Source organism: Leptonychotes weddellii, chromosome 12 (assembly GCF_054177405.1).
Source record: "Leptonychotes weddellii isolate Sample4059 chromosome 12, ASM5417740v2, whole genome shotgun sequence".
NCBI classification, from domain to species: Eukaryota; Metazoa; Chordata; class Mammalia; order Carnivora; family Phocidae; genus Leptonychotes; species Leptonychotes weddellii.
The window spans coordinates 61,039,623-61,058,852 of NC_138380.1; the positions used below are offsets into that span (position 1 = coordinate 61,039,623).

Consider the following 19,230-nt stretch of genomic DNA (forward strand, 5'->3'; position numbering starts at 1 on the left):
ATTCCATAATTGGTCGAATCAGTACTAATTCAGAGAAGGCTTGCTTGCTCTAGAAAACTTGACTTCTTCAGGACCAGGACAAGATGATGCTAAAAGCTATAACCAGAGGCTCTTTCTGGCTGTGTTCTGAGCTGGCACAGCACAGGTTTTGCAATCTTGATGGTAGACTTTGATAGTGTTCTGGTCACTTCACACCTTTAAAATTCGGTATCTTCATGAGAACATGGCTGTGAGAATTAAATAAAATGATGCAGGTAAAGTGTTTAACTAAAGCCTGGCACATACTAAGACCTCATTAAACATGAGCTTCTGAGGCAGTTTTAGGGACTAACTCCTGCTGCCTCCAGTCTCCTTCTTATGGTGTCTTTTTTTCTCTCTGTACATCTACGCCTTGCTCTTCTCACTGCTGACTGGCTAGTTATCCCCATATGTTTTACTTAAAATTTAGGAGGGCGCTAATATGATTGTTTAAGCTAATTACTATCTTTTTACTGAGTGGAGTCCCTGCAAATCATCTGTCAGCTAAGGGTAGTCACAAAGGTAAAATAATTTGAGAAACCTTTTATTACAAGATACTTTATTCCTGGATCATTGTATATTCAGGACTGAAATTAGGATTATGATATGCATACTTGTGTTATTTTACTTATTTATTTTTTAAGTTTTTTTTAAGGTTTATTTATTTAAGAAATCTCTACACCCAATGTGGGGCTCAAACTCACAACTCTGAGATCAAGAATCACGTGCTCTTTCGACTGAGCACGCCAGGCATCCCTTACTTTAAGTTTTTGTTTTAATTCCAGTTAACATACAGTATTATATTAATTTCAGGAGTACAACATAGTAATTTAACAGTTCCCTGTAGTTATCACAAGTGCATTACTTAATCCCTATCACCTATTTAACCCATCCCCCCACCTACCTCCCCTCTAGTAACCATCAGATTGTTCTCTATAATTAAGAATTTGTTTCTTGCTTTGACTCTCTGTCTCTCTCATTTTTCCCCTTTGCTTTTTTGTTTTGTTTCCTAAATTCCACATATGAGTGAAGTCATGTGACATTTGTCTTTCTCTGACTTATTTTATTTTGCATTATGCTCTCTAGATCCATCCATGTCATTGCAAATGGCAAGATTTCATTCTTTTTTATAGCTGAATAATATTCCACATATATACTACATCTTCTTTATTCATTCATCAATCAGTGGATACTTGGGCTGCTTCCATATCTTGGCTATTATAAATAATGCTGTTATAAACATAGGAGTGTATGTATCCCTTTGAATTAGTGTTTTTTTATTTTTTTGGTAAATACCCAGTAGTGCTATTACTGGATTGAAAGGTAGTTCTATTTTTAATTTTTTGAGAAATGTCCATACTGTTTCCCCAGTGGCTTTACCAGTTTGCAAGTTCTTTACCACCAACAGCACCTGAGGGTTCCTTTTTCTCCACATCCTCACCTATACCTGTTGTTTCTTGTGTTGTTGATTTTAGTCATTCTAACATGTGTGAGGCGATATCTCATTGTAGTTTTGATTTGCATTTCCCTGATGAGGAGTGATGGTGAGGATCTTTTCATGTGTCTATTGGCCATCTGTATATCTTCTTTGGAGAAATGTCTGTTCATGTCTTCTACCCATTTTTTAATTGGATTATTTGTTTTGGTATTGAGTTGTATAAGTTCTTTACAAATTTTGGATACTAGCCCTTTATTGGATATATCATTTACAAATCTCTTCTCTCATTCCATAGGTTGCCTTTTAGTTTTGTTGATTATTTCCTTTGCTGTTCCGCCTTTTATTTTGATGTAGTCCCAGTAGTTTATTTTTTCTTTTGTTTCCCTTTCACTTGTGTTATTTTAAAGATAGGCTAAAAAAATCTTGTTTCTACTGGGTTGTGTCTGATTTCATGGACAATTAGAATGCTCTTAGATATTGAGGCTAAAATATTCGAACTCAAACCAAGGGCACCAACATTTTCGTGAACTGCAACATGGATTCTCTTTAGAATGAGCAGAACCATTGAAGGGAAACCATGTCAGACTCTACTTCCTCATTGTGTGCACTTCTAATTAACGGCAGAATTCTTTCCACTCCAAATGGCCCCAAGCACCCAAAGACAAAAGTGATCCAAACTAGCTTTTAATTTTTTAGAAGTCATGTTATTGAAGTTCTTGTTATGTCAAGTGAAATGCTACCCAGCTGTTTGGCACAGATGTTTAAAGACAGCCCTGTTACTTTTTGGGTGGTTAATACCTAAGGCAAAATCAAGGAAAGAAACATAAAAGTTCTTGTACTACTTGAGATTAATTATCTGTGTAGTGAGGCTTAAGTATCAGTGTATGTACAATTCTGATCTGTTCATCTATCTACATGGGTGTAACTTGAACTGAAGGTATGTAATTGTTAGTGGATTTTTGGGTACAGATTTCTATGAGTATTATGGATGAGCACAATTTTATTTACTTATTTTATTTTATTCTTTTAAAATTTTATTTATTTTTTATTAACATATAATGTATTATTTGTTTCAGGGGTACTTACTTATTTTAAACTGTATTTTTGTATAACAGAATAGCCAAGAAATAAACCAGGAGTCAGAGAAATTTCACATATGTGAGAAAATCTAAAGCATCTTCATATTAGAGTCAGGACAATTTCCATTTGTCTGAAAGCAAAACACCTAAATCTCAATTTTCTTAATGTACCAAATGTCTTTATATAACATATTTAAGGGAATTATAGGAACAAATGACAGTTCGTTTAACTGACATTAATTGTTCTTATTTTTTACATGAGATACACATTGATTTTTTTGTGGCATTATTAATTTTAAAGGTGAAATAGCTACATTTTAGCTTTATTATTGAGCCAGGAGTTAACACACAGCTGAGTAACTGTGCAATCAATTTAAGAGAATTTATTAGGTTGGAGGATAATTATGAAACCCATGGATATTTTCATAAAACAGATACAGATTACATATAGTTTCCTATAGAAAACTGTAAATATTATCAGGAAGGTTCTAAGTCAGCTATAGAGAAAGTGTTAACCAAATAAGCACAGAAATGTCTAGCTGTTCTATTCTTGAACTAAATCAGAGAAGGAAGCTATGTGGGCACATATCGTCTCTACTTCCTCCCACCCCACAGATAACAATTTGTAGATAATATGATACGCAAATAAAAACTAATTTGAGTGATAGTGATTCTTTATTTTTCATCCTTTGCTGAAACAGTCAATTTAGGGTAAAATAGCTCAAATATGGACTTTGTGAAGAAACAGTGATCACAGAACTGATGGCAATTAGGATTATGCTGAGTGTTGAGAGATTTTAAGGATTCTACCTGGAGTATGTTGCTTTTACAACAGTATGTGTCATTCCATTTAAGTTGGATTTTAAACATACAGTTTAAATATTCAGAATTGTTTTTTGTCTGGATATGGGTCATAAGAATGTCTCTGATTTGAATGAGAGATGGGTGAATGCCATGGGCTTAGGATGCCTATTTTAGAGCTGTTCATGCTATTTTTCATGTTTATTTCAGGTGAACACAATAACTTCCAATTTTTTTAAAAAGATTATTTATTTTAGAGAGGAAGGGGGTAGCAGGAGAAGGAGAGAGAAACTCAAGCAGACTGTGCTGAGCACGGAGCCCGACACCCGGACTTGATCTCAAGACCCTGGGATTAGGACCTGAGCCAAAACCAAGAGTCAGATGCTTAACTGACAGCACCACCCAGGCACCCCAATAACTTCCAATGTAAGTAGGTAGAGGGTCAGACATAATTTAGGTGAAATCCCACTGCTCATCTATGTGGACCCTGGTACACCAAAATTTGAGTGTTCAGATGAAGTGGCTGGGGAAAATAACCAGTGCCAAATAGGGCACAGGTCTTGGTTAGGAGGGACAGGAGTGCATAATTAAATTTGTTCTTGTGGCCTCCAGAAATCTCAGTCACCTGAGGTCTTTAGTGTTAACTTTTTGAATTTCTCTTTCAAGAAATCAAACCTCAGAAAAACTAATTTAAAGATGCTCCCATTGGTGCTGATTTCTTCAGTGAAATATATACAGTTTTCCAATGTAAAAGAGGCTGCCCAGCATGGAATTGGGTGGAAGGATAAGTTAAAGCAGGGAGGACATACCTAATAGTTTCCCTGCTTTAACTTATCCTTCCTGAGTGTTATGAAATAGTCATTTGGATAGAAAGAGTGACAGGTGAGCCTAGCAGAAAAACTCGAAATAATACACACAAACACACAGTACCCAGAATCCATTATTTTTCTAGTGCATGTGAGAAAGATATAAAAAAAGAAGTCACATAGTCTGGGGACGTCTGGGTGGCTCAGTTGGTTAAATGTCTGACTCCTGATTTCGACTCAGGTCATGATCTCAGGGTTATGAGATTGAGCCCCGTGTTGGGCTCTGTGCTCTGCGTGGAATCTGCTTGAGATTCTCTCTTCCTCTCTGCCTCTCTCCCTGCTTGCTCTCTCTCTCTCATAAATAAATAAATAGATAAAAATCTTTAAAAAAAGCCACAAGGTCTGTTTGTATTGAAAACAAAACAAAACAAGAAGCACAAACCCTATACCCTCAGGAACAAACTAAAAAATAAAGTACATGGGAAACACGGGAATTAGTAGAGATTTTCCTACATATTTTTTCTACATCTGTCCCAGCTTCCAGGACAATGAAGACTATCTAGTCTGAGAACCCTGCAGCTAAGCTTAAATGATGGTCTATTTCACAAAAGTAAAGTCCCTCTAGGCTGCCTGCACACATATTTTAATTCTCTGAGCAGAAAAGGTGCCAAGGAGAGCCAACTGCTTGGCACTGCTAGACGTTATCATCTGATGATGTTTTTGAGCACCCTCTGTGTATGAAGCACTACTAGGACTTCAGCAAAGGTCAGCTTTCTAGAGAATTTTGCAGGGCAGGGGATTTACAGAATTTACATTCTAGAAAGTGAAGGTATAGAAAATATACCTAACTCTCCTCTGCCCAACTCTCCTTCCCCTTCGTCTTGCTTTTACTTTCTCAGTCATCTGCCCCGATTTTCCCCAGATGATTCCAGTTTCCAAGCCAATCCTTCCCAAGGTAAGGCTTAGAGCAGCAGCTGTGCAGTGGTGGAGGGAGGTTTTGCAAAAGTAAATTGTACTTCCAGACCTAGGATCTGGAGCCCAGATTGGAGCCTTAGTTGTTACCAACAAACTCTCTGATATTCCCTGCCCCCAAACACACATACTCTGGTTATTGAGCCTCCTCCTTGACAATTAGACCCAGCTGCTGTTCTTCTAGCCCTGGGGCCTCACCTAAACTCCATCTCAGTTTGCAGTGCTACTGCTCAAGAGCACATTTCCTGTTGAAACCTGCCTGGCTTCCCTACTCCTGACCACAGAGCACAGGGTCCTTCCCCGTCTCTAAATGACCAGTGTGCTTGATCTTTACCTTTTGGGCGGAATTTATCACATTTTACCTTATATCGTAACTACACAAATTTTAGAATGTCAGTTTCTTAATGGCAATACCTTTTCATCTTTGATTCCCACACAGCGCTATAAAGAGCTAAAGTTCTCCAAGTCTTCTCTGGCCTAATCTGTGTCTTGCATGGGTAGAGGTATAAAAATACTTGATAAATAAATGATTCTTTTATTCCAGAGTTCCTTCAGCTTGTAGCTGTCAAGCCTTGCTAGTGACTATGAAAAAGTAGTTGATCCTACACACAGTTGTTTTAAGGAAACAAAGTATTCAAAAGCATACTGTGGAAAATGAAACTTTTATCTTCAAATTCTCCAACCAGGGACCATCTTGGAGGATTTAAGAGTGAGTAGGTGATTGACAGCAAGAAAATGAATGTTCACCCTGATGCCTCCTTATTGGCACTTTTGCAAGAAAACATGAAGACACTATAAAATTCACTGTGGTATTTAGATATTCATTCATTCATCCATTCACAGGTTACTTGCAAAAAAATAATTATTTGTTAGATGGTATTATATTATATAATATATTAGTCACTAGTTTAGCACTTCAAGAAATGTGAGGGTTATAAAATGATTCAACCTATGCTCCAGTTATTTCCCTAGAATGCCTCTTGAACTTCAACATGAATACAGATCACCTGGGGGGATTCTGGTTAAAATGCAGATTCTTATTCCACTGGATAAGGTGGAGCCTGAGATTCTGCATTTCTGATAAATTCCCAGGTGATGCTGATCCTGTTGGTCCACAGATCACATTACCAAGAAGGAAGGCTTTTGTTCTGTTCTGAATGACTTTGCTTAAGAGTCTAACAGAAAGACCTGTGCATGATTTAGGTTACCCATGCTATGGGTAAAGGTGCCTCAACTCTTTGAGCATCTATAAAATGGGATAATAATATCCACTCCACCTGTTTTAAGTGAGTTGTTAAGATCATTTGAAACGCATGTAAGTGCATTCTATAGATAAAAGCATCATGATTAATACAGATAATGGTCATTACTAATTTCACACTTGAAATGTGAAGTCCTGAGTAATGGAAACTTCAAATGGGAAAAAGATAAAAGATTTGGGGCGCCTGGGTGGCTCAGTCATTAAGCGTCTGCCTTCGGCTCAGGTCATGATCCCAGGGTCCTGGGATTGAGCCCTGCATCGGGCTCCCTGCTCCGACGGAGGCCTGCTTCTCCCTCTCCCACTCCCTCTGCTTGTGTTCCCTCTCTCACTGTGTCTCTCTCTGCCAAATAAATAAATAAAATCTTTTAAAAAAAAAAAGAAAGAAAAAGATAAAGATTTTATAACACCAATATCTCACTGGTCTGATTTCTTGACTGACCAGAGTTGGGTGGCTTCTGACATGGAGTGGTGCTTGGGTAAGAGACATGTTAAAGATGGTTTTTGAAGGGTTTTGCTGTGTGTTGAAACTGGATCACTTTCTTACACCATACACAGAAATAAGTCAGAATGTATTAAAGACCAAAATATAAGACCTGGAGACATAAAACTCCTAAAAGAAAACATAAACAGTAATCTCTTGGACATTAGCCTTAGCAACATTTTTCTGGATATGTCCTCTCAGGCAAGGGAAACAAAATCAAAAATAAACTATTGGAACTACATTAAAATAAAAAGCTTTGCACAGAGAAGGAAACCATCAACAAAACGAAAAGGCAACCTATTGAATGGGAGAAGATATGTGCAAATCATATATCTAATAAGGTGGTTAATATCCAAAATATATAAAGAACTTATACAACTCAATAACAAAAAACCCCTAATAATCCAATTAAAAAAGAGGTAGAGAACCTGAATAGACATTTTTCCAAAGAATACATACAGATGACTAATAGACATATGAAAAGATGCTCAACATCACTCATCATCAGGGAACTGCAAATCAAAATCAAAATGAAATAATCACCTCATACAGTCAGAAAGGCTAGTATTGAAAAGACAAGAAATAACAAGTGTTGGTGGGGATGTGGAAGAAAGGGGACCCTTGTGCACTGTTGGTGGGAATGTAAATTGGTGCAGCCACTGTGGAGAACAGTATAGAGATTCCTCAAAAAATTAAAAATAGAAATACCATGTGATCCAATAATCCCATCACTGGGTATTTACCCAAAGAAAAAAACACTAATTTGAAAAGGTATATTCATCCCTATGTTTATTGCAGGCTTATTTACAGTAGCCAAGATATAGAAGGTGTCCATCAAGAGATGAATGGATAAAGAAGATGAGGTTAAGTATGTGTATACACACACACACACACACACACAGTGGAATACTACTTACCATTTAAAGAGAATGAAATCTTGCCATTCACAGCAACATGGATGGATAATACCTAGAGGGTATGATGCTAAGTGAAATAAGTCAGATAAACACAAATATATGATTTCACCTATATATGGAATCTTAAAACAAATGAACAAAGAAAACAAAAACAGGAAATCGACTCATAAATATGAAGAACAAACTAGTGGTTGCCAGAGGGAAGGGAGGGGGTGGGCAACTTAAGTGAAGAGTATTAAGAGGTAGAAACTTCCAGTTAGAAAATAAGTCACAGGGACAAAAAGTATAGCATAGGGAATATGGTCAATAATATTCTAATAATTTTGTATGGGGACAGATGGTCACTATATTTATCATGGTGAGCATTGCATAATGCATGGAATTGTTGAATCACTATGATGTACACCTAAAACTAATATAACATTTTATGTCAACTATACTTCAATTAAAAAAAAGACTTGAGATGTTAACTAGACTCACTGTGATGATCATTTTAGAATATGTACACATACCGAATGTTGTACACCTGAAACTAAAATAATGTTACATGTTGATTATATTGCAATTTAAAAAAAGGCTGTTATTTCTTGTGATAAGCACGAAAACAAAACAACAAAAAAGAAAACTTTGCTGTGTGTTGAGTGGGGGTGATTTCTCCTTGACCACCAGTAAATGGGATGTCAATAAAGAAGGGAATTCCACACAAAGACTTTGGTGTTGAATGCCGAGTTTACATTTTTATCTCAATTGACGTACAAATCAGCCCTAGGCACCGATATTATTTATTCCCATTGTAAAAGTTAGGACCCATGAGCTCCATGAAGGCAAGGCCTCTATTATATAGTTCATTGGTATATCCTCACCAGTAGCACAATGCTGAAACAGAGTAGGCATCCTAAACCATTTGCTTAATGAATGAATCAGAATCAGAGATGAAGTATTTTGCTTAAGGTCACACCCAGTTAAGTGGTAAAGCAAGGCATTGTCCCAAATCCATTTGGCTTCTAAACTAAATAAATGGCTTGATGCCAGGAGTTTCTCATTCAGCAGGTCTAGGCTGAGCCCAATTATTTGTATTTTTATTAACCACCCCATTGGATCCTTTGACTCATTCAATTTTTGAACATGTATTTATTCAGCAAGTAACATATGTCACTCATATTCTGGGTGCAGGGACTCCATCAGCAAACAAAACAGAGAAGAATCCCTGCCCTCACAGAGCTTAAGTGCTAATGGCACATCAGGCCAGTTTGAGAAACTCTGCACTGCACCATGATGACAATGGGTTCTGTTTATTCAGTTAAAATTGGCATGCATGGGAGATTCCATTCATCCTTTCACCCATGTTTGTTATGGGAGCTAAGAACAACCCAGGCAGTCGAAATTTAAAAGGTCCTCTTTTGATAAGGAGTCAGGACTTTTTGTGTGGGGAAATCTTTTATTCTATGGGCTTGTTCGGCACCCCCTCATCCTCTTTGGAGCACCTGAAAATATCATGTCCCCCTTTCCTGTTGAGGACCGCTGGAGGGACTGAAGAAGGAATGCACTGCTGGTTGAGGAAAGCTCCAGGTGAGGCTCTGCCCATCATTAGAAGGCCCTTCAGAATGTAGAGATGACTTTTTGATTTCCCCTTCTGAGAATCAGGCTCTATTTAATTACGTGGAGGTACTTTATCAAGACAATATTGTATTTTTAAAAAATTTTTTATTGTTATGTTAATCACCATACATTACATCATTAGTTTTTAATGTATTCTTCCATGATTCATTGTGTATAACACCCAGTGCTCCATGCAGAACGTGCCCTCTTTAATACCCATCACCAGGCTAACCCATCCTCCCACCCACCTCCCCTCTAGAACCCTCAGTTTGTTTTTCAGAGTCCATCGTCTCTCATGGTTCGTCTCCCCCTCTGATTCCCCCCCCCTTCATTCTTCCCCTCCTGCTATCTTCTAAGACAATATTGTATTTTAATGATCTGTAAAGCTCCCATGGATCCCCATTTTAAATTTTTGAACTATTGCTTTGAAAGGTCTTGACTGCTATCATTGAACATGCATTGCCTCCCCCCACTTGAAAATGTGAATGGAAATTTCAAGCAGGTGAAGGAAGGGGGCAAATGACTCCCTTCGTTTTAAGTGTATGCTACTTTAAAAAACCTGTAGTTACTTATTCACTTAAATGAGTAACCTCATAATTGTCATATTTTTAGTCCTTAAAAATCTGTTTTTGCAATGGAAATCTTCATGCAATCAGTATAATCAATTGCAAAATTAATAAACTGGGGCGATCTTTAACACAGCTTTTTCTGCTTCAAGAAATGAGTGGAAAACTACCTCCATGTGTGGTTTAGACCTGAAAGTTTTAGTAACAAATTCTGAATTGTATGGCCTTACTTTGAAGTTTCTGATGACACTCATTTTTCTGTCATTTTCTTAAATGTTTTCTGTGCCAAACTCAGCATTTAAAATGGACAGAAGGTAGCAACTGAGGGAACCTCTTTGCGGGGTGGGGGCTGGGGGCGGTTGGGGGTTTCTGAAAGAACTTTGCATAAAATTTCTCTATTATTTAATCTCTATTTTAGAAAAATAGCAACGCTAGTTCCATGTTCACAGAGACATGCAGGTACGTGGAAAATCAACTGTTCATCTCAAGATTTTCATCTTATTAGATAAGAGGTATGTTTCATTTGTTATAATATCAGGAACAAAATGTTAATGCAGGTGCTCTACAACAACATAGAAATGGTTAAAGGCTGTGACATCCTATTTGTAATTTTAGAAAGTACTTAGTGGCGTTTGTGCTGGGTGGGGAGCAACTCATATTGCTCTAAGAAATGCATTTAGTTGCTGATAAATGTCTCTGTTTAAACAGTTGCAATGTAACCACTGCCAACATGTCTTTGTTTAATAGGTAATATCCAATTTATGTGATTGGCAATGTCACCAAAGAGGAGGCAAGGAAGATGTTTTTAGCCCTTCCTGGGTATTGTCTTGTGAATATTTAATTTCTTTTTTATTGCATGATATAAAATAAGCGAACTGTCCTTTATTGAATGCTCCTTAGTCTCATTCCTCTGAATTTTGCTATTCAGCTCTCATGTGCTATTGGAATGCCTACCCCTGAATCCATCTAGATTGCTTGAAACCATCGTAGAGAAACAAAGTCCAGTCCTTCCTGATAATCCACATGGAGTCTGAAATCAAAATCTGCACTAAATTTCATTTTATTTAGTTATTTTTTTAAACGATTTTATCTATCCATTAAGAGACAGAAAGAGAGAAGGAGCGCAAATGGGGTGAGGGACAGAGGGAGAGGGAGGACAATCAATCCCAAGCAGACTGTGCTGATCCTGGAGCCTTCTGTGGAGCTCGATTCCACGACCCTGAGATCATGACCTGAGCCAAAATCAAGAGTCGGATGCCCAAGCGACTGAGCTACCCAGGTACCCCTGCACTAAATTTTAGACATCTATATCTATAGTATACATAAACCTGGTCAAATTATGTAATATATTTTTAAAGGTCTTTTTTATTCCAAGTCACTAACGACGATGGTGTCCAAATGGATAGCACTATAATGTTGCTTTTAAAAAGTTTTGTTTACTTTTAGCCATTCTCTGAGAGTAATAAAACCAAACAGGTAGAGTATCTGTTCTTAATGAGCCCCATTTTGCCATACATAGCACAGAACTGCCTCCAGTTTAATTCAGTTAATGAAAAACAGGGTGTTGCATGGTGCATAAAGGCAAACTCAGAAGTAGTTTGCTATGGATAACCCAAATCAAAACTGGTTACATCTAGAAGAGAGTTGGTTTTGTGCTCACTTTGGCGGCACAAATTTTAGAAGAGAGTTGGTTTTCACTTTGCTTGGTTTGGGAAAGAAAGAAAAAAATGTAATAAACCAAGCCTCCAGCTCTTTGCTAATATTGATATTAGAAAAGTGTTAATTACCTAAGTAGAGATTTGCAATAAATATATATGTGGTTATAATATATTTTACATAGTTGAAATCTAATTTTGAATTATTTTTCTATTCAATGACAAATAAGAAACAGCAAATTAATGGACAGCACCGTTTAAAATCCAGTCTTGTGGATTTTTAAAAAATCTGTTCATACTACTGGAAATGCAAAAGTAAAAATAAGTTTTTTACTTTATAGTTTGTTTATTTCTTTAATGTCTTTGAAGGCATAATTGTTTTTTCATGAACAGCGAAGACACAGGACATAGTAAATTGTAACTGCTATGTAAAGACAGATATCCTCATTAACAACTAGCTGCTATAAAAATAAATTATACCACATGACTCAGGGAAGTTGTTAATAATTCTACTTTGTTTACATTATGCTTCGAAAGCAACACAGCTTAATGAGATCTGATATTAAGCTAACGGTATAGCTTGGAGTCAAATGTTTTCAAGCTCTGCCAAAACCGTAGGTAGATTCGATGTGGGTAGTTTTTACTGACAGTGTTTTCAAAAGAGGAAATGAATAAGGCCCTGCTTGGTACAGAAGTTATGCATTCATTACCTAAGAAAGAGTATTAAGTACATACAAATTACCGAGGTGCTTTGAAAGGGCACAAACAGCATAATGGGGAAAAGTTCAAGAACTATGGAGGTATTTGTATTTAAGAACTATGAATAATAATAAAATTAATAATAAAAATCTACAGAAAGCCCATAATAACAAGTGACCAAGTATCCAAAAAATCATGTGGTCATGTTCTAAAGCAGGTTAGCAGTGTTTGGAATTGTAATTTTCTACAACATAAAATTTCTTCGTACTCCCTGAACTCTTTGCATGGATTAGTTTAAATGAAGTGGGCCATACTCAGTTTTTCATTCTTCATGATGCAGAAAAACATTAAACTTCTTAACCTTGGAATTGTCTGCATGATTTTTAAAATAAATGTGATATTCAAGTAGATAACATTCACTCTCATCCACCCTTTATTAAGGACATGACTGATTGTTAATGTGCCAGAGCAATTTCTCATGATCTTCATGAAAAATGCAAAAGTAAAAGTTACTGACTGTGATTTTAGTTGCCACAAACCTGTAAATGTCTCTAACATATAACATTTAATGAGTATAATCACCCCTGTATAGCAGGATATCTAAACAGCAGATTCTTTGTAGGTTTGGTTTTTAAAATTGACTTGGTATTATTTTCTCTCTCTCCTTTGGCTTTGAAAGGGACAAAAAAAAAAAAAAAAAGAAAAGAAAAGAAAAGAAAAAGAAAAAAAGGCAGCAATCCCAAACACCCACTTTGCCAAATTAATGAGAAGGCAAGATCTGTGAAATGCAGAAATTATCTGTTTTGCACCAATAGAACGTATCAGCTATATGCACGCAGCTGCCACATTAAGCATCTGCACTTTTTCTAAGGAAAGGTACAGCATGTGTCAGTACATTCAGGTTTACGTAAAAATAAATATGTTTCAAAATAAATAAGACAAGGGCAATGAGAAAAATATTCTGCAGAGCTTATTGCTAACTAGTGAGGAGATGACGGTGATGCTATTTTGTTCCTACATCTAGAAAGTGACAGAATTTCTAGGGGTGGAGAGAATGTACATAGTATAATTTAAATCAGATCTAGATCCAGAAAAGTACTACCTACCTTGAAGATGACACTATCAGATGAATATAAGCTGGCAAAATCTGGTGTTATAAGAGGTATGTGTATGTTATTAAGCCATATTATCTCCAAGTTTTTCTATGAAACTAATTCAAGTTAAAGGAACAAAAGGAAGTATTACGGTAGCCAGTCTATTAATTCCTATCTTGCTAATGATTATAAAAAGTCTCAGAGAAATAAATTCATAGGCTGTTTCTTCTATGTTATAAAGAACAGTGTCTGTTACGGTTTTTATTGCTGCATAACAAATCACCCTGGTAGTTAATGGCTTAAAGCAACAACAATCATATTATTATCTCACAGTTTCTGTGGGTCACAAATTTGGAATGGGCTCAGTTAGGTGGATCTGGCCTGGGATTTTTTGCATGGTTATAATAGCTATGGTCTGGAGCAGCTGGGGGCAGGCCAGCATCTCTCCCTATCTCTTTCTCTATCCCTCCATCTTTCTATTTATCATCTTCATACAGTGTCAGGACTCCTCTAAGTCCTCTACTGGTGGGCTAGTTTGGGATACTTTGCAGTATGGTGACCTCAGGCCTGTCTGATCACATAATGGTGGCTCAGGACTCAGTCTAAGTGCTCCAACAAGACAAGTGGAAGATATAACATTTTTTCCAACCTAGGCTTGGTAGTCACTCAGACTTATTTTATTGGCTACATTTTATTGGTTATAAGGTAAGAGAATAATTAGATTCCACTTCTGAATATGGGAGTGGCAAGGTTTAGAAGATTTTGTGGGATCAAAGATACTGAGATGGCCATCTTTGGAAAATACTGCCACAGTGTCTTTTACTATGAAATGGTTATCTTTGCTAAATTGGTGATATTGTGAGTAAAAATGTAGTCTTTGCTAGTAGATGATTGAGGACGAATTATTATGGTAAGAAATAAAAATAAAAGAAACCTAGTAGTGTCTAGATATAGCATGTGTTTTACTTATATTATTTGTTTATTATTTGTGATACTCCATTCCATGGAAATTCTAGTAGTTTCCCACACCATTTCTAGATCTCTGTTATTTCTTCAGACGCAGGTCTGCCAGAAGGTCTGGAATTGTATCTTTAGTTGAAACAGATTCACTTTTATTACAAAGATCCAGAAACGTGGGAATAACAAACTGAAGGCCATTTGGCTCAGGTAGGTGAGGAAAGAGGAGTAAATTGATGCAACATTGAATAGACAGAGGGGATGGGCTATTTTATGCTAGTCTGGTAATCTCTCTTGGTGTCACTTTCTCCCTCTATGAAATAGAGAAGAGCTCTTCTGACTTGCCTCACAGAACAATGGTGAAGCTAAGCTAAGAAAAGTATTTGGGAAACAATTTTCAAATACATGGATCTATTTGGATGCCAACTGGGAGATTAATTACTGGATTGGCTTGTCTATAAGTCTATGGCAGGGCTTTTGTCTTTGGAGGATGAGACCATAGACCTATCACCCAGACATTTGCTTTGAATGTTTTTTTTTCTCTAGTGAGGATTGATTTCCCCTAAGCCACCCACATTCCTATCTGGTCTTCCTCTCCAACAGTGGGATGTACTTGCTTGGTGGTTGGCAGGGTAGGCTAAACCCCTACTAAGAGAAATAAAATACACTGATTTTTATGACACTGGTCTATTAACAGCAAATTTTAACCAAATGAGAAAAAGGAGTCTGATCACAAAGGTCTGTAAAACCTTCCAGTCAAATGCCTAACAAAATCTGATATAAACACTTGAGAATCTACAGTACATAGGCACTCCCATACTTGAAAGCAGAAGTGAGAATGTGGAAGTGTAAAGCATAAGTTTTAGTCTCCAGGCATCAGTAGCTTACCTTAAAAAGGTAGCCCAAAAGGACAAAGATTGTTTCACTACTTGGGAGTCAGAGAAAACTCATCCTCTGTAAAAGGATTTGGTGGGGGGCGCCTGGGTGGCTCAGATGGTTAAGCGTCTGCCTTCGGCTCAGGTCATGATCCCAGGATCCTGGGATCGAGTCCCACATCGGGCTCCCGGCTCAGCGGGGAGCCTGCTTCTCCCTCTGACCCTCTCCCCTCTCATGCTGTTTCTCTCTCGCTCGCTCTCTAAAAAATAAATAAAATCTTTAAAAAAAAAAAAAAGGATTTGGTGGTTCCCAGTGAAAGGGCCAGCTCACTGATTTCATAGTACTATAGAAAATTTGAGTTGGAAGCCATCTCTTCAAAATCATTTGACTTGACAAACTGAAGCTCTTTTGAACATGATCTTTTGAGATAAACATCTCTCCCAAATCCCAAATCTTTGGGATACATAAAGTATATTTATTGAAAGGCCTCAGAGGCCTGTTGTGGGTTGTAGTCAGCTGTATGTTGTAAGGATAGGATAGGTGTTTCTTCTTGATGTTTAGATGAAGATGACCATTTATCTTTGACACTCTCATCCACCTTCCCATTCCTATTAAGATACCGGGAAGGAATCAAACTCCAACTGATCTTTAAAAAGCAGATTAGAAATACAGCAATTATTGCCTGGATAAGAAGATAAGAAATGTTTCTAACAATCAAGTCAAATTATTTACTTGCAAGAGGCTCACCTGTATGGCAAGCACAGCTTGATGCTTTTGTAAAGTCCTCTAACTCTCTTCTAAAAGAAGCCGTATTTAAAGCAATCATCCATTTATACCATTTATACCGACAGATAACTGCACACCAAGCAACACTTTGTACTTCTCAGAAAATTTGAAAGAAAGATTTTCCTAAAATGGGATTTCAGTGATATTTTGGGTTAAACACAGTGCTTCTATTGTTTCTGTAATTTAGAGCCTTTAACTACCAGTGAGCAAAGAGAAGCAATGATTCCAGAGACTTTCAGAAGGCAGATAATATAGATGGTATTTCACACTCTTGCATGTTCCTAGTAAATATCTATTGGGCTAATTAGTCTTGGAAAGAATTTCAACTCTGTGTACTACATTGTTGAAAACTGGGCATAAGAACAAGCAAGCCACACCTTGAATAAATAATATTTCATGGATTCAAGATGCATCAAGGAGACATAATCCCAGACTTAAAGACTGAGTTGCTCTGGATAGAAAATTGATATAAAATGTAGGATTTTGAAACCAAAAATCTGTCTGACTTTATTTAGTGATTGTTTTTTGTGGTTTTTCAATGTGAGCTCTGTATAACAGATTAACTTTGTTTTCTAAGGGTTTCCAAAGAGCCTGGAAACTATGAATTAAGTATTACTTCTCCCCATTCCTCAAAAACCGGCAAGCTCTTCCCCAAGCTCAACACCTGTTGTTTGAAAATCTACCACAGTGGCCTTCATCTTTATGCCAAGAGATGTGAAGATGCCCAGAGGTCCCTCAGATGTTTGAGCTACTGAGTCTCGTGGGGGGACCAGGAAGGGGAGGGGAAATGGTTCTGGAATTCCAAAAGTCACTGCTGGATTGAAATAATGAAAATTACCCACATGTTGAAAAAAACTCAGATGTGATTACTGGAAAATCTGGCAATCAGACCAAGAACTAACTGTGCCTAAAGTTTAATTTATACTTTAAAAAAGAGAGAAAGAGAGAGAGAGAAAAGGAAGGTGTGCCAGGGTGAGAGAGAAATAATTATTATGATCCTTAGTCTTCCAGCTACCACAATCAACAAGTTCAAACACAAAATGGAAGAAATATTTACTTCTACCAAAGGGGATCAAGTGTGAACTACCACTTACCCAAGCACTCATTTCTGAAAACAAGTCTGAGAACTTATCTTGAGTGATTAAAGAAAGTCGGAGTTAGAGCAATTTTTTTTTTATAACAAAGGAAGAGTATGATACATATTTGAATTATCTTTCAAGGCACTTACTGTGTCTGATAACCATTTCCTTACAACTATTTTATTCTAAGGACAGCTTTTCTTTCTAAAATACCTCTCCCCACTCTTCCTTCAAAGGTGCTAGAGCTCTGTGGTGATGGTAACGTGATTATATGTGTAAAAAGATGCACTTTCTGCATAAAATAAACTGGACAAATACATGTCATGAATCTGCTTTGTAATCTTTTTACTCTGGTTTATTTACTAGGTGACCTAGAGGCATCATGGGGTAGTACCCATGGGTAGAGCCCATTGGGTTTGGAGGCTCAGTCACAGGGTGGCCCCAGCTGTCTGATCTTGGTAAGTTCTCCTGTATTTATTTATTTCTTCACCTAGTAAGCAAATATAGGCATGGGCAAAGTGACAGGCTCTGCATATACGTTGTAGTTACAGAGATTGACATCTTACCCTCACAGAACTTTTAGGCAATTTCACTTCAGTATGCTCTGTTCCAGAACAGAAGCCTGATCTGGGGGCTCCCAGGAAGGCACACTAAGTTAGTACAGAGTGTGGGATGGGATGAGGAGGGGAGGTCAGGGACTACTCATCAGAAGATGTTAAGACTGAGAGGCTCAAGTAGGAGTTAGCTTCTTAGTGAAGAGCAGTGAGACATGGTGGAAAGAGAATTTTGGACAAAGACAACAGTATATGTGAAGACCCAAAAGTACTTGATCTGCAAATACTTTCTGGGTGGTCTTCTAGGTCAATAGATGTGTTTGAAGAAGAAAGATGCAAAGTTTTTTCTAGAACTAGAATTTTTGGAGGCAAATTACAGAGATGAGAAACTTATGACTAGTATCTGCTGTAGTTATCAATTTGTTCTCATTCAGCTTTCCTCTTTTTAGTCCAAAGCCTTCACGGAAAAGTACACAGGTGAAAGCCTAAGGCTTTGCTTAGAGTGACAAGTGGGAACTTCTCAGATTACAGCAGCACCCCTGAAGGTATAAGGATGCACACACAGCCTTCTGCAATGGCTGATGCATCTTCCAAAATAAACACATATTTAGGAGTGATGCTTCTAAAATTTTAATTTGCATAAAAATCACCTGGGGGTTTTTTAGAATACAGATTCTGATTCAGTAGTTCTGGGTGGGCCTGAGATCCTCTACTTAATGCTCCCAGTGATGTTGATCCCTCTGATCTGGGGACCTCACTTTAAATAACAAGGTCTCTTTTTTTTTTAAAGATTTTATTTATTTATTTGAGAGAGAGAGAAAGAGAGAGAGCACATGCGAGGGGGGAGGGTCAGAGGGAGAAGCAGACTCCCTGCCGAGCAGGGAGCCCGATGCGGGACTCTATGCGGGACTCGATCCAGGGACTCGATCCAGAGACTCCAGGATCATGACCTGAGCTGAAGGCAGTCGCTTAACCAACTGAGCCACCCAGGCACCCTTAAAAAACAAGGTCTTAAAGCACTTAAGGAAGGTCCAATGGACATCAATGTCCTGTAAGTTTCAGTATTTTGAATCATGTACTTTAAAAATATATTCTCTCATTCTCTTTCCCTCTCTGTCTCTCTCTCTCTGTCTCTCTCTCTCTCTCACACACATACACACACACACACAGATGTACATACTTTAAGTTCATCCTGCTGACAACACATTAATGTACAACAACTGAGCAACTAATAGAGTATGTAACAACTATTATGGTTATTACTATCAGTCTACAAAGAGGTTAAAGATATATTTTGTCCACCATCACCCTTTCTAATATTTGTGCACTTTTCTTTTTGTTATGTTTGAGTGTGACAGTGAAATATCAGAGCAGAACACTTAAATATATGTTGTCTCCAAAATCTAAGACAGTCCACTTGGTGTTGTACCTTTCTCTTCATGAGGGGAGGATCAAGGTCTATCAGTATGTTTTTTTCTTTAGAAGAAATACCCTGAAATGATCTAGGACAGTGGACTCATAGAAACCTCCCCATGGGATGGAACCCTGAACTTTCATAGGTTTATTTCCCTCTCTCTGGCACACATGTCTCA

At 37.4% G+C, this 19,230-nt stretch overlaps 1 long non-coding RNA gene across 1 annotated transcript in view; it reads right to left on the bottom strand.

The window, feature by feature from the left end:
* Positions 1-6: 6 nt before the first annotated feature.
* Positions 7-19,230, bottom strand: part of LOC115941940 (uncharacterized) — a 165,495-nt gene continuing 146,271 nt past the window's right edge. Inside the window, exon 4 of the long non-coding RNA XR_014139339.1 lies at positions 7-227. This is a non-coding gene — a long non-coding RNA (uncharacterized LOC115941940). The remainder of the gene's footprint in view (positions 228-19,230) is intronic.